Source organism: Malus domestica, chromosome 13 (assembly GCF_042453785.1).
Source record: "Malus domestica chromosome 13, GDT2T_hap1".
Lineage (NCBI taxonomy): Eukaryota > Viridiplantae > Streptophyta > Magnoliopsida > Rosales > Rosaceae > Malus > Malus domestica.
The window spans coordinates 32,260,693-32,278,139 of NC_091673.1; the positions used below are offsets into that span (position 1 = coordinate 32,260,693).

The window sequence follows — 17,447 nt, forward strand, 5'->3', positions numbered from 1 at the left end:
AGGGGTCTTGGAACAACGTAAATCCGACCGTGAATTTGCAAGAAACTAAATAACACAAGATGTATCATGGTTCACCCCAATGTTTGGGCTACGTCCACACTGATATTGTATTTCTCTGTTTGTGAGAGGATTGTGAGGGAGAGAGAGAGAGCCTCTGTAATGAGAGTGAGGCTTTGAAAGGGTGAGGAGGCTTAAGAATTGGCCTCCCCTAATGAGGAGAATGAGGGGTCCTTTTATAGAATAAGGGCTCCTCACTTGTTACATATTTGCCCCTTCATTTATTACATAATTACATTTGAGTATGGTACAAACAGTAGTCCCCCAAGTCTTCAGTCAAAAGAGTCTTTTGGCTGGAGACTTGAAATTCAATCCATGTGTGGGCCAAAGTAACTAGATGTCGTCTAAAACTGATACTCGATATGAGGCGGTGCCCAATCTGAAATGATGCTCAACCAGAAGTAGCACATGTTGCGAGGCTGCTCTGCTTGTGGCTTATGTTGCCTTGGTTAGCTCAGCTTGTGGCTTTTGAAGGTGAGGAAATCCTTTTTATAAAATAAGGGCTCGCTCTTCAATACATAAATGATGGGCTAGAGTTGATGCTCGCGGTGAGGCGGTTGCTCAGTAGGCGGCGATGCTCTCTAATGATGGTGATGGAGTCCTTTTTATAGAATAAGGGCTCGCTCCTCAATACATAAGTGATGGGCTAGAGTTGATGCTCGCGGCGAGGCGATTGCTTAGTATGCGGCGATGCTCTCTAATAATGGTGAGGGAGTCCCTTTTATAAAATAAGGGCTCGCTCCTTAGTACATGAAGAATGGATGCCTTCTAATGAAAGTGAGGGAGTCCCTTTTATAGAATAAGGGCTCGTTCCTCACTACATAAATAATGGGCTAAGTCCCCCAAGTATTTTTCATGAGTGCTCTCTAATGAAAGTGAGGGAGTCTCTTTTATAAAATAAGGGCTCACTCCTCAATACATAAGTGATGGGCTAAGTCCCCCAAGTATTTTTCATGAGGCCCAGTTGAGGCCGAATATATGGTACATATGTAGTCCCTCAAGTCTTCGGTCAATAGAATATGTTGGCTGGAGACTTCAAATTGAATCCATGTATGGACCGAAGCAGCGATTGTTCGGAGGCTGTATTTGTATACCCTGCACTGAAACTTCGTAGGTGAAACTTTGCAAGTGAAGCTTTTGAAGTTGGAGCTTTGTAAATGAAGCTTTTGAAGCTAGAGCTTTCAAAGCTGGAGCTTTGTAAATGAAGCTTTCGAAGCTGATTGTCATGAGTGATGCTCATGAATGTTTATGTTGATTGACATGAGTGATGCTCATGGATGTTTGACATGAGTGATGCTCATGAATGTTGACATGAGTGATGCACATGAATGTTGAAATGAGTGATGCTCATGAATGTCGACATGAATGATGGTCATGAATGTTTATGTATGATTGACATGAGTGATGCTTATGAATGTTTATGTATGATTGACATGAGTGATGCTCATGTATAATTTTGAAGTATTGGACGTACTTTTGATCACCTGGTTGGTGATAATAGCCGCAGGCTGCCGAATAATTTTGGAGTACTGGGCGTACTTTTGATTACCTGGTTGGTGGTAATAGCGGCAGGCTGCCGAATAATTTTTTGTAGCACTAGACGTACTTTTGATCATCTAGTTGGTGATAATCGATGCCTAACTCTTTTGGGCATATGGGCTTTCACCCTCCACATAGCATTTCAGCCCATTATTTTGGGCTTGCCCTTTTTTTTTTTATTTATTATTTTTTATTATTACCGTCTGATGGGGTTTATACAGATGTCTCCGAAAGATAAGAAAAATAAATCACATCATTCAAAAATAAATCTGACCCTCTGCTCAATGGGTCACGCCTATAATTCCCTTTTTCTTGATGCCATCACCACCGCAATTATGTCTTTTTCTTTTTCTATTCTTTTCCTCCTCCTTTTTCTTTTTATTTAACATCATGGTGTCGTTTGTGAAGAGTGGGAACATGCATGATGAAAGTTGGTGGGCATCTTCTGCGCTGTCATCGTGCCAAGTTGATTCCTTTAATGAACTCGGAGCTTGGGCTGCTGTGCATTAATGGGTAGCTATGCTTTCTGCTTTTTCTCTTTTTGCTTTCTGCAATTATCTCCGACCCAAAAGTTGATGCACAGAATAGAATCCTAACTCAACATCAAGCAGGTAAGCTTGAACATCCGAGTGACCAAAAGGGTCAATTTGCCAGCCGATTCGAGGAACCTGACCAAATTCTTTCAGAATAAATTGATGGCCTAAAATTGTCTGATCAATCAAGTCCACATGGTGAACAAAAACTCTAGATTGAATGGTGCAGGCCTCTTGTGGATCCTACTAGAAATGTCGTAGTGCGAACCATGGCATGGGCAGAACCAGCCACCAAAATCACCAGCATTCGGCAAGGGGATGCACTCTAAGTGAGTGCAGACTCCGACAACTATAGGCCATTATGGATTTGTAACCTTCTCTGCATCCTATTGGGGATCACGAAGGGACTGAATGTCTACACTGTTAGCTAACTTGATGTCATATTCAGTTCTACGCCTAATGAAAACAGGCTTCCCTCTCCACTTCACAGTAACAGTAGTACCAGGCTCAATGTTGGACAGGTGAACCTCAAGGGAAGCAAGGGCAAAAACATCTTTACTAGCAGACATGCTCAGTACAAACTTGAGGATGAGAAGCCGAATCAAGGAGGCATACACGAATCTGCCTCCTGTCAAGATGAAAAAAGCAAATGCACGCTTGCTGAGGTCACCAAGTGGATACCTTTCATGGTTGTACTCATCGTACATAATTTTTGAAGAAGGATTCTTCATAGCTGACATAGTAGTTGGGACGTCTGAGAAAATACCGATATCATTTCCGGGAGCGAGGGCTTCAGAGGAAAATCCTCTAACGAGAGATGGAATTTTGGAATTGAGGAAAAATGAAGCGGGGGATTTGGAAGCGAAATCGGAGGAAGAGTCGTCGTCACTGTTGTTGGTAATGAAAAGTGGATGAGATCCTCCGGAGACAAAGGCAGTGGCGGTCTGCGACGACAACCGCCATCCCACAGCAGAAGATGACAGCCTTCTTCCCGCGACTCTCAGCATTTTCCTCTTCTTTTGTAATCACTAGGTAGCAATGGCCTCAGCTTCTCCAGTCTCGAAGCCACCAAAATATCAAATGCTCTTTTCCTCCTTCAACACCAACAGACATGACATCACAGTGCCTCGCAGGGATGAGGAGCCGAGGCCTTTGCCTACAGTCGCAGGAGGCGTTGCCGGTGCAGATTCTGGTGTAGTGGGGTGCGGTTGGGGACGAACCCATCGACCTGGGCATTAAAGGGACTGAATGAAACATTTCGGGATAAGGATGGATCTGGTAGAGAATCGGACGACGGGGATTCACCCTGTGCATTTGATTTGGATTAGTAAATGCAACCCATGATTTTTTAGTTTTTGGGTTGTGCAGATTCACGGTGGTGAGATGAAAAAATGAAAGAGAATCGACATAGCTTTTCGTGTTGATTCCCACAAACGGCGCCGAATGTTGATGCACAAAACCGGAGGAGTCTTGGAACAACGTAAATCCGACTATGAATCTACAAGAAAGTAAATAACATAAGATGTATCGTGGTTCACCCCAATGTTTGGGCTACGTCCACACTGATATTGTATTTCTCTATTTGTGAGAGGATTGTGAGGGAGAGAGAGAGCCTCTGGAATGAGAGTGAGGCTTTGAGAGGGTGAGGAGGCTTAGAATTGGCCTCCCCTAATAAGGAGAGTGAGGGGTCGTTTTATAGAATAAGGGCTCCTCACTTGTTACATATTTGCCCATTCATTTATTACATAATTACATTTGAGTCCCCCGAGTATTTATACGAGATCTAAATACGGAGGCCCTAAGTATAGTACAAACAAGATCCAAAAAGAGGGTGTCAAGAGAGAAAGAGGAGAGAGGAGGATAGAAAGTAAGAAATGATTGGAGGAAAGAGAAAGAAGTGAGAGGATCGGAGGCGATGGAGAGGAAGATGAGTGAGAGAAATAACCGAGAGAATGAAGAGAGTAGATTAGAGGAGAGACGAAAAATGTATTAAAAAAAGAGAGAGAAGGGGGAGAGAGAAAGAAGAAAACAGAGATAGATTTAGAGTAAGAGGGGAGGAAGGAGAGAAAAGAAAGAAGTGATTTTAAGTTTAAAAACTTTAAAAACTCACTTTTTGTGTTTTTAGAGAATATACTATATTTTTGAGTTGGTCTTGAGTTCAGTTTTTTTAAATAGTCATACTAAACAAGTTTTTAAGGCTTAAAACTTGAAAATTGGTTTTTAGCTTAAAAAATTAGATTTAAGTAGTGTACCAAACAGACTCTTACTATTTTGTTTTAACTTTTTATGTGGATTGTGGTAATGGCTCTTTGTGCCGCTTCAATGATGGAACCAAACACCCCCGGCCGCATACAAGGGTCTTTTCCCTTTCTGTTGGCTATGCGACACGCATAGTTGGGGTTTGGATTTCGTTATTATAAATAACTACTAGCATTTGTCTATACACTTTGTGTGTATGAACACATTTTTTTTAGAAAATGAGAAGGAGAGAGAAAGAGAGAACATTGGGGGAGTGGGAGGTTTTTATTTTTTATTTTTAATATTGGAGGTATTTTAACATCACCTGTAGGTAATTCTTCAATAAAATAATTTGAACATGTCAAATTACATTATTGCCCTCATTTTTTTTGTGTGATAGAAGACTAATTTGTCTTTTCACTCTCTTTTTTTTCTTGATAATCATTTCAATAAATTTACAAGAAAATGTTTACATCTTCTGCACGGGCATTGAACAACTATTCAGAAAAATAAACATTATTCATTTGTGGATGAATATTTGCCACTTTAGCAAGTCAAAATGCGATATTGCAATGCGAGAATGGAGTAACAATATTTTGCTTCACAATAAATTGGGAATGATATTCCTCTGCAAAATCCTTCGAGGCCCACTCACGATATTTGGCGCTAATAAACATAATATAAAGATTATTTTGATAAAAAAATAAGTAATATGTGAGATTGTTTGGTCATCGGACTGTAGAAAAGAAATTATTAGGTAAACATACTACAAACAATTTATCTATTTACAATTTATCTATGTGAATGGTTCTGATCATAAGAATAAATTTGTAAATATACAACAAATGTTTTAAGAAGGATTTCCCCATTGGGAGAATACACTTCCACACTTCGCTAGTGTATCTTCACCATATAAATTTTACAATAAAAATCGTTCAATTTCTAATCTTCATTTAAAATCATCCCTACCAAAAAAAAGAAAAAGAAAAAAAAAGGCTTATTATATTAACACCCCACATTTACTTTTTCAATTAAAAATTATCTTTATACACCTCACATACCTCTCCATAATACCCTCACACCCCACATTCTCAAAACACACATTATATTTCTATATACACCCCAATTTCTTCAAATTTTATAATACTCATTTTTAATTTTGATGGATTGAATCTAGATACCCTGTTGTTGACACACCCTGATCCTAGAATCAAGGTGTGCTGGCCGTCACGTGAGCGTGATGTAGCCAAAAGTGCGACACGGAAGCAAAAGATATGAGAAATAAAAAGGAATTTAAACCAACCACTAGCAGTAATATCCTACTAGCATAAAAGAGTGAGTTACAAAGTAAAACACACGAATTCAGAGCGTAGATACTAGGTGCAGTAAAGTAGGACTATAATTAAGAGTACAACACCCGCAGGTGAGTCCTACATGCAGGACGTCTGTCAGAACGCCGAAAAGAACCTTGTGAGCCACCAACTGCTAACTAGAACCTGGAGGGGCGCAAAAAAAAGTTGAGTGGGTCAGTAAAACCAAAGATTTCCCAAAACATTTCATTTAAAACATTTCTAACCCCTCACTGTAAAACATGTATACTTTCCCAGAAATTAACATAATGGCATAATATTTACTCAAATTGCTCAAGCATCAATTTTATCAAAAACCAGTAATTATGCCAGCAATAATGTCAATGATTAAAAATATGGATGCATCAACATGACAGGTGATATAATGAAATAACCGGAGACCCTACAGTGGTCCTGTACGGCTAATTCCAGCTCAATATCCAACCCAGCTGGAGTCACCACGGTGACCTGTACGGCACTACTCTGCACGTCACTCGGAACTACGTAAGGTAGTCTGTATGATGAAAAAGTGTAAGAATACGCTCTAGTGCTTCTCTCATCAATCATCATCGGCGCGCATAAACTAAGGTCACCCACTAGTCAGAATCACCTCTAGCGATCTATATGACTAGCATGTCGGAACCCTCACATGGTCTGTACGACATTCACCTACTTGGATCCAAGGCGAGCGTGCGGTGCGGTGAATAATATAAGCACTAACACCAAGGGTGTAGGTTATGAGCTTTCAATGCACTTCACATAAAATAAATCGTATGAATAACGTAAAACTCACCTGTGCATCCACAGCATCAATTCATATATATATGCATCAATTATCAATTCAAATATCTCATAATATGCATGTATGGCATTTTAAAACATATTTTCATATAAATTCAATTTCTGGGAAATTAGTAGTATCTAGGTATATACGAAAACAAAAACTTCCCACTCACTGGTAAGTAGATGGGTCGTAACCCCCGTGACGTCCCTGGATGCGCTCGTCCTCGGGATAGGTGTCACCTATATGCGAAACAACTATAAAAACGTTAATTAAAACACATAACCAACAATTCAAAATAACTTCTCATACGGTGCTCAATTTGGGTATGTGAATATACCACATCGACCTACTCAACGTCACGGACATCGACAATTTTTTAGAAAAATTTTTGGGTCTGCCACGCGCCTCCAAGCACCGTGGGTGGCACGGACCTACGCGCCCCCACGCGCGCTTCTTCTTCCCCGCGTCACCGGCACAGTGTCGCCGGCGCCGGAAACCTGCAACTCGACCTTTCTCCCTCGTTTCTTCATCATTTTTCATGAAGTTGAGCTATATCAGACGGAGTAGGATGCCACCATCATTCTGCTCTAGGGCACTAAATGGAGTTCAAGTGACTCCACTGGATGACCATGCTTGTTCCGCAAGATATACGATTTGATTTGGATATGGATTCAATCAAATTTTATAAGTCCTAGAATCCCTACAATCTAGGGATAGGTGTGCATCGCAAGTAATCACACTCCTAAAAGGATGCATTATCTGCTTACTAAATACCTTCTTGGATTATGTCGGCTTAGAATGAGCTTCTATCCTAAAAAGGACTCTTTCCCACAGTATAAATATACCCATTTAGGGTTCATCTGCGACAACGCAGTCTATACACTTGAATTCTTTTGCCCACTGCATGAGTCTAAAATCCATTCACTAACTTAACCATTGGAAAGCCTTTGGCTGATAGCCCCTGGCCTAGGGCTTGCTTACAGTTATTTACTATTTTGCAGATTGTTTCAGACTACACGGATTTGTGCTCAATTGCCGCTCAAGGAGGTGCGCAAATTTGGTTCCAACAATTGGTGCTTTCATTGAGAGAATACCCATATTCTTCTCAACTATACCACTCCACCAACAAACATGTTAGCCGAAGAAAGTCTAGTCAACGCCCATGTCAACCCGTCCAGCGAAAAAGGCCTACCCTTTAACGTAACAGTTATCCTCGGGGCAAGAAACCTGTTACCTTCAACTATTGCAGCAACGCCTGGAGCCAGCAACAACCCTCAAGGGACAACGACCATTTCTAGGGGAAAAGGAGATCCAGTCAAAGGACCTCCACCTTCTATGGCTTAGATCTGGGAAACTCTAACCAAGATTAACACTTATTGTAGTAGTCTTTCTTGAATGTATCATCAATTCCTAAACCTGAGCTTCAAGATAAGCCGTTCTGACTAATCAGATAGACTTTACTTTTTCTTGCAACTTAGAAACCTTGCCAGCTCAGCATTGTCCAATTTTAAAACACAAGTATCATTAAACAGAAAGTCATACATGGCAGACATATCATGATGCAATATTTCTTCAGAATCATTCATCATATCATCATTTCCACTTGTAGAGGCTTCTTTTATAGATGTAACAAAGACAACAACTTTTTCTTCATCTTTTGATGATTTGTTAGAACAGACAGAATCTTTATCTTCATTGTCACTCCATGTGACCATCATGGGTTTATCACGTTTTTTATTGTACATTACATTGTTTGCACACTTAGTAGCATGATGTCATCTTCCACCACATTCGAAACACGGTCCAGGTACACTTGAAGATGACATGTCCCTCTTATTAACAAACCTCCCTTGTTTTTGTCCAGAAGTGAACTTTTCATGATGTTGACCCAAGTGATTATTTCCCCAAATTTTTTAACTTATTTCCTTTGTTCTTGCGAATCCTTCGAAACTTTTTAACAAATAGGGCATGATCATCATCAGGAGATTGATCACATGATTCCTTTATAGCTTGAGTTTTTTCAACACTTTGAAGTGCAACTTCTTTTCTCTTCTTGGAATCACCTTCATCCATGTCTAGCTCCCTTTCAAAGGTGATGAGTTTGCCAACCAATTTTCTAAGCTTAATCTCATTCAAGTCTTGAAATTCTTGTACAACAACCTTCTTTGCTTGAAATCTCTTGGGTAAGGTTCTCAAGGTCTTTTGGACATTCTCATCAATATGTTTTCCCTGCTCCAATGCCTTATTAGTCAACATTTCAACTTTCTCATAGAAGACTGATAAGGTCTCACATTCCAACATTCTTAAATCTTCAAACTTTGAAAGAGTCATTTGGAGTTTAAAATCCCTCTCTTTTTTGTCATGTAAAATTCTGAGTTTGTCCCATGCTTGTTTTGCGATGGTGCAATAACTCATGTACAAACTGATCTGGTGAGATGGCTGTGACTATAGTATTTCATGCCTTTCTATTATCCATGGCTGAAGATATATCCCCTTGAGTCCAATTACTTTTGGCCTTAATCACATATTCTCCATCGACAATCCTTGAATGAGCCTTCTATTCATGGGTAAGATAATCAACAACATTCAGATCCTGTGCTTCCAAAACGATTTAAAACTTCTTACTCCACACAGCTTAATTTGTTCCATCAAAGAACGGAGGAGCGTTGCAAGATCTGGAAATGCGGTCACGATCCATAGTGAGACTTCACACAATACTAGTAACACCCATAGACCACTTGACGTATATCTAGAGCAAGGTTCTGATAACAATTGAAATTGGAATCAGGTGGAATATCCTGCAATTAAAAATCTATATATGTGCTTGTCTGACTAGTGAACAACACTAGTCAACTAAGATCAGATATGTTAGTTTACCAACAATAGAAGTAGTCAATTTAAAGTTTGGTTTCCTGAAGTGTTCCTAGTTAACTAAAATCCAGTTTAGTGCACATTTTAACTCTAAGAAGCTTAGTTTCATGGACTTATATATTTGCAAATAACGATGAACATTAATCACATGTAAAGAGTAAGATATGTAAACTAGAAAAGCAATAAACGTCACAAGGAGTTTTTGGCAAAAAATAACCCAACTCTGGGTTAAAAAACCTAGGAATCTCAATTGAGTCCAATTCACTATTGTAAATAAGGTTCTTACAAAGTACCACGCAAAGCTCAATTCTGAGACCTAATCTACAGACCAGCTTTAGCTTTATGCAACCTTACTTTGCTCGAGAAGAGGATTCCTTCGGTCTTCACGAAGTAGAGCTTCTCCTGAGCTCTTCACCTTGTGGCACTGAAACCAAATCAACCAAAATGCAAATGATGTTATGATGATGTTGGTGTAGATCTAGATTCATTGACTAGTTAATTTCTCTAGTCAAATAGTTGAAGGAAGAAACTGACGTGAATAAAAAAGAGGTCAGTTTAAATATTTGAAACTTGAAAAACTTGACCACAAACTTAGAACGAAATCACAAAGACAATGCTACCCTAATATGCAACAATTTGGGTATTTAGTTTTGAATGTGATTTTGTGGCTAAGGTTTCTAAAGAAGAACACAAGAGGCAGCTCAAAGCTAAAACACACTATCTTCTAGAACTACAAATCACTTAGCCAAAAAGAAATTTGAATGATACAGAGAAGATTAGCATGGCCCCTGCTAGGGATGGGCAAAATACCTATGGGTTTGAGTAACTGTGGTTACCCGCTCTTTTAATGTTCACGGTTACGGTTATGGGTAACCATTTAGACGAACAAATGGTTATGGGTAAAACCGTTTATCCGTGAAATTTAAATGGACAGTTATGGGTATTACCCGCTGTTATAACGGGTATCCAGCGATTATGGGTATTACCCGTGGTTATAACGGGTATCGATTTACCTATTTAATTTAATATATGTAAAATTAAAAACCCTAAATTTTCAATCTCTTCGCTAGACTTAGAGTCTCAAACACCTTATCCCCCACTCATCTCTCCTTCATCGCTGCCCTTTCTCTAATCCCTCCCTAGTTGCAGAAGTTCGATTTTTGCTCTCAAGTGCTCACTTGCATTAGGCCTTGCTATGTTATTTGGCTTGTTGTATAACAAAGAAAACAGATACTGGTTAGGCATCACCATTGCCATCAGTTTTGTAACAGGTGGGCAAGCAACATTCACAGTTACAAATGCCCGAGTTCAAGGAACGGCACTGGGATCGATCTACGAGATCTTATGGTTTTTTATCTTCATGGACTTGAGAAATTGAGGCTCTTACGACTCATACCTTGGATCTTTATCTGCCATTTTCTTAGGTATAATAGGATGTATGGCCAAGCTGGTGGAGTGTTGAAGTTTCTTTCGAGTGCAAATATAAGGATAGTATAGTGGCACAAGTAAGGGTGTCGAATCATAGGGGCTGATAAACAACTTAGTAAAACCTTTGACTCTTACATATTAGCATTAGTTAATGACTCCTATGATTAAAAATTGGGGGGGGGGGGGTTTAAGTAATTTTGGAAAAGAAATAAACACAGAAAGAAAAGGGAAAAATTAGAACCATCTAAAAATAAACTTAAGACATGAAATAGGTTAGAAACGTTTTTGGGACATAAATCTGACTTAAAATGAGGCCTTCCCCTAAACATTCATGAATCAATGAGATGGTCTTTTAACTTATCCATTTCAAATGCATAACTACGATGTTCACATATCTAGCATGGCATATAACTAGATTGTATGAATCCTCACTTTCTTTGTATGTTAGATGCATGGCATATAAATCAAACTTATATTAGTAGGTGCAACCTAGCATGGCATATAACTAGATTTTGCACCTAGAGAATGAAGAGGATTATGAACATCACATGAACCCTAGAACATGGCATTTATCCTAGATTTTCATGGAATCAGTTTACATGATTTGTTGGCATCATAAATTGGTTTTGCTTCACACTGTCTTGATCAAGAGTGTGTGAAGCTTTTGAGAATTGTGGTTGAACTCTTTTTATGAAGCTCTTGTTGGCACCATAAATTGGTTTTGCTTCACACTGTCTTGATCAAGAGTGTGTGAAGCTTTCGAGAATTGTGGTTGAACTCTTTTTATGAAGCTCTTGTTGGCACCATAAATTGGTTTTGCTTCACACTGTCTTGATCAAAGTGTGTGAAGCTTTTGAGAATTGTGGTTGCCCTCCATTGATGAAGCTTTTGTTGTTGGCACCATAAATTGGTTTTGCTTCACACTGTCTTGATCAAGAGTGTGTGAAGCTTTTGAGAATTGCGGTTACCCTCTATTGATGAAGCTCTTGTTGGCACCATAATTTGGTTTTGCTTCACACTGTCTTGATCAAGAGTGTGTGAAGCTTTTGAGAATTGTGGTTAAACTCCTTTGATGAAGGTCTTGTTGGCACCATAAATTGGTTTTGCTTCACACTGTCTTGATCAAGAGTGTGTGAAGCTTTTGAGAATTGTGGTTGCCCTCCATTGATGAAGCTCTTGTTGGCACCATAAATTGGTTTTGCTTCACACTGTTTTGATCAAGAATGTGTGAAGCTGTTGAGAATTGTGGTTGCCCTCCTTTGATGAAGCTCTTGTTGGCACCATAAATTGGTTTTGCTTCACACTGTCTTGATCAAGAGTGTGTGAAGCTTTCGAGAATTGTGGTTGCCCTCCATTGATGAAACTCTTGTTGGCACCATAAATTGGTTTTGCTTCACACTATCTTGAGCAAGAGTGTGTGAAGCTTTTGAGAATTGTGGTTGCCTTCCATTGATGAAGCTCTTGTTGGCACCATAAATTGGTTTTGCTTCACACTATCTTGATCAAGAGTGTGTGAAGCTTTTGAGAATTGTGGTTGAACTCCTTTGATGAAGCTCTTGTTGGCACCATAAATTGGGTTTACTTCACACTGTCTTGATCAAGAGTGTGTGAAGCTTTCTACGAGTTGTAGTGTTTGCATTGTTACATAGGGGAAATGTTTGAAGCAGATGCAAGATGGCTGAATAGCTTGATCTTCGTATGCCATGCACTGAAGTTGTTGTTGGCTTGCAATAAGACTTTGTTGGTGACTATAACTCTTGTTGAGCATAAGTGCTCCTCTAGTTGAGTTGTCAAACTTGAGGGTTTTTTATTATTTGTGAATGCTAGAAGTTCACATGTACAAGCTGTACCATTCGTCTTCTGGTAGGTGGAATGAATGGTGAGTTGCTTTCATCACTTGGTTGGTGGTACGAAGGTGAGTTCCTTCTTCCTCTGGTTGGTAGCATGAATGGCAAGTTGCCAAATGATATTAGAGTACGGGTTGCACATTTCATCACTTGGTTGGTGGCATGAAGGAGAGTACAGGTTATACATTTTATCACCTGGTTGGTGGTATGAAGATGAGTTCCTTCTTCACCTGGTTGGTGGCATGAATGAGAGTACGGGTTGTACATTTCATCACCTAGTTGGTGGCATGAATGGCAAGTTGCCAAATGATATTAGAGTACGGGTTGTACATTTCATCGCCTGGTTGGTGGCATGAAGGAGAGTACGGGTTGTACATTTCACCACTTGGTTGGTGGCATGAAGATGAGTTCCTTTTTTCACCTGGTTGGTGGTATGAGTGGCAAGTTGCCAAATGATATTAGAGTACGGGTTGTACATTTCATCACCTAGTTAGTGGCATGAAGGAGAGTACGGGTTGTACATTTCATCACTTGGTTGGTGGCATGAAGATGAGTTCCTTTTTCACCTGGTTGGTGGCATGAGTGGCAAGTTGCCAAATGCTATTAGAGTACGGGTTGTACATGTCATCACTTGGTTGCTGGCATGAAGGAGAGTACGGGTTGTACATTTTATGACCTGGTTGGTGGCATGAAGATGAGTTCCTTCTTCACATTTCATCACCTGGTTGGTGAGAATAAGGGCAAGGTGTCTAGGCACATTGTAACAAGTGTCGAATGACACAAAATATGTTGAACCCTTTCAAAGCACAGTTGGCTTATGTATGAATGTGTTGGAATGTATGATTGAACGAATATACTGTGAAGCTGTTCGTTTATTTGTATAGTCTTGTTGACATATACTTAGACTTTGTTTCATGTTGGAAGCATTCATGTTGAAGCTTTGAACCCGATTGTTTCATTGCTAGGAATGTAAGAGGATTAGGATCGAGTTGTCTAAATCACCTTTTTATTGAATTCATGCCAAAAAGTCTTCGTTACATAGGATGCCGAACGGTTGAAGCTTAACACTTGTACAATGTGAGTTTACTTGTAATAGTACTTCAAGTGATCAGCGTTCCATTGATGGCCAAGGGTCTTGCCATCGGAGCTTCTAAGCTTGTAGGAGCCAGGGCGACTGATGCCAACAACTTCAAACGGTCCATCCCAGTTTGGACTAAGTGTTCCTTCACTTGGGACTCTGTCGCAGAGTAATCTTTTCTTCAATACCCAGTCCCCCACTTTGAAAGAACGAGGTTTGACTCTTGAGTCATAGTAGTTGGAGATGCGCTGCTTGTAGGCGACATTCCTCAAGTGAGCCTGGTTTTTGTGTTCCTCGACTAGATTTAAGTTGAGGGTAAGTTATTTGTCATTTTCACTTGGCACGTAGTTCTGGACTCGGAACGTTGCTTGCTCAAGCTCAACTGGGACAACTGCCTCTATACCAAAGGCAAGTGAGAATGGGGTTTCTCCTGTTGATGTCCGATACGAAGTGCGGTATGACCAAAGAACTTGGGGTACAAATTCTGGCCAACAACCTTTAGCCTTGTCCAAGCTGGTTTTCAAAGTTTGCTTTATTATTTTGTTGATGGCTTCAACTTGTCCATTAGACTGGGGATGAGCTGGGGAGGCAAAACATAAGTTGATGTTGAACTTAGAACAGAACATCCTGAACTTATTGTTGTCGAACTGTCGCCCATTGTCAGTGACTATCACATTAGGAATGCCGAATCTACAAATGATGTTCTTCCATATGAAGTCTTCTATTTTTACCTCAGTAATGGTTGCCAAGGGTTCTACTTCGGCCCACTTTGTGAAGTAGTCAACTGCAACGATTACATAACGAACCTTGCCCTTCCCTGTAGGCATTGGGCCGATCAAATCAAGTCCCCATTGGGCGAAGGGCCAATGGCTGATCATAGGAGTGAGCGGCTTGGGAGAGGAGTGAGGAATAGTTGCATAGTGTTGACACTTATCACATGAGCGGGATATTCTGATGGCGTCTTGGTGGAGTGTTGGCCAGTAATATCCTTGGCGAAAAGCCATATGTGCTAGGGATTGAGATCCAGCATGATCTCCGTAGACTCCTTCATGTATTTCCCGAACGACAGTTTCCGCCTCTACGGGCGTAAGGCATCTTAGGTATGGTAGGTTAAAACCCCGCTTGTAGAGTTGGTCATTAATGATCAAGTAACAGGTAGCTTTGTATCGATTATGCTTAGCTTGGACTTTGTCATTTGGAAGGGTGCCATGAGCAAGGAATCTATAAATCGGGGTAATCCAACTATCTCCTTGTTGTAAGTTGCACACTTCCGCAGCCATGGTGCTTGGTGCTGCCAACAATTCGACCTGAATTTTCTCCCAATCTTGTTTTCCACTGCTGAGGTGAGGCGAACCAAAGCATCTACATGACTGTTTACCGCCCGAGGAATTTGGGTGATCTGGTAGTGGAAGTGCTTGAGCAACAATTATGTTTGTGCTAGATATGCAGCCATGGAAGTTGTTAGTGACCTGGTTAACCACCAATTGGTATTCACTGAAGATATCAATTCGTTTAACCCCAAGGTGTTTGGCCAAACGTAAGCCCGCTAGGAGGGCTTCATATTCGGCCTCATTGTTTGACGCCTTGAATTTGAAACGAAGAGCATACTCCTTTGCCACTTTGTGAGGGGTCATAAGGATGAGCCATCAATATATAGACTCCATGCTGGGGCTGTTGGTTCTATTTTCTGAGCTTCCGAGGGTAATGAAACCACTTCTTTAGGCGTAGAAACAATGTCAACAGGATATGTGAAGTCGGCGATGAAGTCTGCCACTGCTTGGCCCTTCTCAGCTGGCTTTGGTTGGTAGGAGATGTCAAACTCACCCAATGTTATCGCCCATTTGATCATTCACCCGAAAGTATCAGGACTTTGGAGTATCTGTCGTAGAGGATGATTGGTAAGCACGATGATGGAGTGTGCTTGGAAGTAAGGGCGAAGTTTTCGAGCAGACATGACCAATGTTAGAGCCAATTTCTCAATGTTGGAGTATCGTGTCTCCGCATCTTGTAAGGCCTTGTTAGCATAGTAGACAGGTCGTTCGACATTACCATTATTTCGAATGAGAACGAAACTTGCAACTAAAGCCAATACCGACAGATAGATAATAAGAGTGTCACCAACCTCAGGTTTGGAGAGCAAATGGGCTTTACTCATGTAGTCTTTGAGGTTCTTGAATGCCTCAGCACATTCATCAGTCCATTTAATGTACTTCTTACTTCCCTTAAGTGCTTTGAAGAAATAAGCACATCTGTCTGTGGCCTTAGAGATGAACCTAGTTAAGGCTGCCACCTTGCCAATAAGGCTCTGGATGTCTTTTGAAGTTACCGGTTCCTTCATGTCGAGGATTGCTTTGATCTTCTCGGGATTAGCCTCAATGCCTTATTGGCTTATCATGAAGCCTAAGAATTTACCAGAGCCTACGCCGAAGGCACATTTGTTGGGGTTCAACCTCATTCGATACCTCTTCAGAATGGTGAAAGTTCCAGATAGGTTGGTGATGTGTTGGTCAGCATGTTTACTCTTGACTAGCATATCATCAATGTAAACTTCCATGCTCTTCCCAATCTATTCGGCAAACGTTGAATTGACCAGTCTCTGATAAGTCGCTCCTGCATTCTTTAGGCCAAAGGGCATGACTTTATAGCTATATAGTCCCCTATCAGTAGTTAAGGCTGTGTGTTCTTGGTCCGGAGGGTTCATAAGGATTTGGTTGTATCCTGAGTAAGATATAAAGCTCAGGAGTTCACACCCTGTCGTATTGTCTATAAGTCTGTCTATGAGAGGAAGAGGAAAGCTATCCTTCGGGCATCCTTTATTTAGGTCGGTGTAATTGACACATATTCTCCACAAGACCTTTTGGAGCATGAGACTTTCCTTGGTCGGATTCTTCTTAACAAGGACAACATTTGCTACCCACGTTGGATAATTGACTTCGCGGACGAAGCCTATGCCTTTGATTTTTTCAACTTCTACCTTCATTGCCTCGTACCATTCAGCGTCATAAGATCTTCGCTTCTGTCTAACTGGCTTGGTCTTAGGGTCAATACTTAAGCGATGACAGATTATATCGGGAGAGATGCCTAGCATATCCTCGTATGACCAGGTGAAGGCCTCAGTGTTCTCTTGTAAAAAAGAGATCAATGCCAACCGAATGGGTGGTGACAAGGTGGTATCAATCTTCACCACGCGATCCGGATAAGCTTTTGAGATAGAGACCTTCTCCAACTCTTCAGCGGGTTGTGCTTGCTGGGTGAAAGAGTCATCTCGAGGATCGTCGGGTTGACTGTTGCCACTATGAAGATCCAAGTTGGCTTCGTCTGGGCTGGTCTTTATGACTTGGTCATGTATAGAAATGGTTTCCTTGGGCACATGCAGGTGCTGTTGCTTGACCGAAGTGTTGTAACATGATTGTGCACTAAGTTGATCTCATCTGATGTAACCATTGCCATAGGGGGTTGGAAATTTCATCAACAACATATATGTGGATACCATGGCTTTGAGATCATTGATGCCTGTGCGTCCGAAGATGACATTGTATGCCGTTGGGCAATCAACCACCAGAAAGTTAGTGGTAATGGTAGCTGTGTAAGGGCCTGTACCAATGGTGAAAGGTAAGTGTATGCTCCCCAAAGGTTTTGTGATATCACCAGATAAGCTTATCAGAGGGGAAATCGAGCTGTCGAGCAAGTGTTCAGCTACATGAAGTGCCCTGAAAGCTTCAG

The 17,447-nt window shown here is 40.7% G+C and overlaps 1 non-coding gene and 1 pseudogene across 1 annotated transcript; one reads left to right on the forward strand and one right to left on the reverse strand.

Annotated features, from left to right (window-relative positions):
- Positions 1-2,314: 2,314 nt before the first annotated feature.
- LOC103448936 (cytochrome b-c1 complex subunit Rieske-4, mitochondrial-like) lies at positions 2,315-3,167 on the reverse strand (annotated as a pseudogene).
- A 6,934-nt stretch (positions 3,168-10,101) lies between these two features.
- LOC114820775 (U6 spliceosomal RNA) lies at positions 10,102-10,203 on the forward strand. Its single transcript, XR_003768253.1, has one exon. It is a non-coding gene; the product is annotated as a U6 spliceosomal RNA (small nuclear RNA).
- Positions 10,204-17,447: the final 7,244 nt, after the last annotated feature.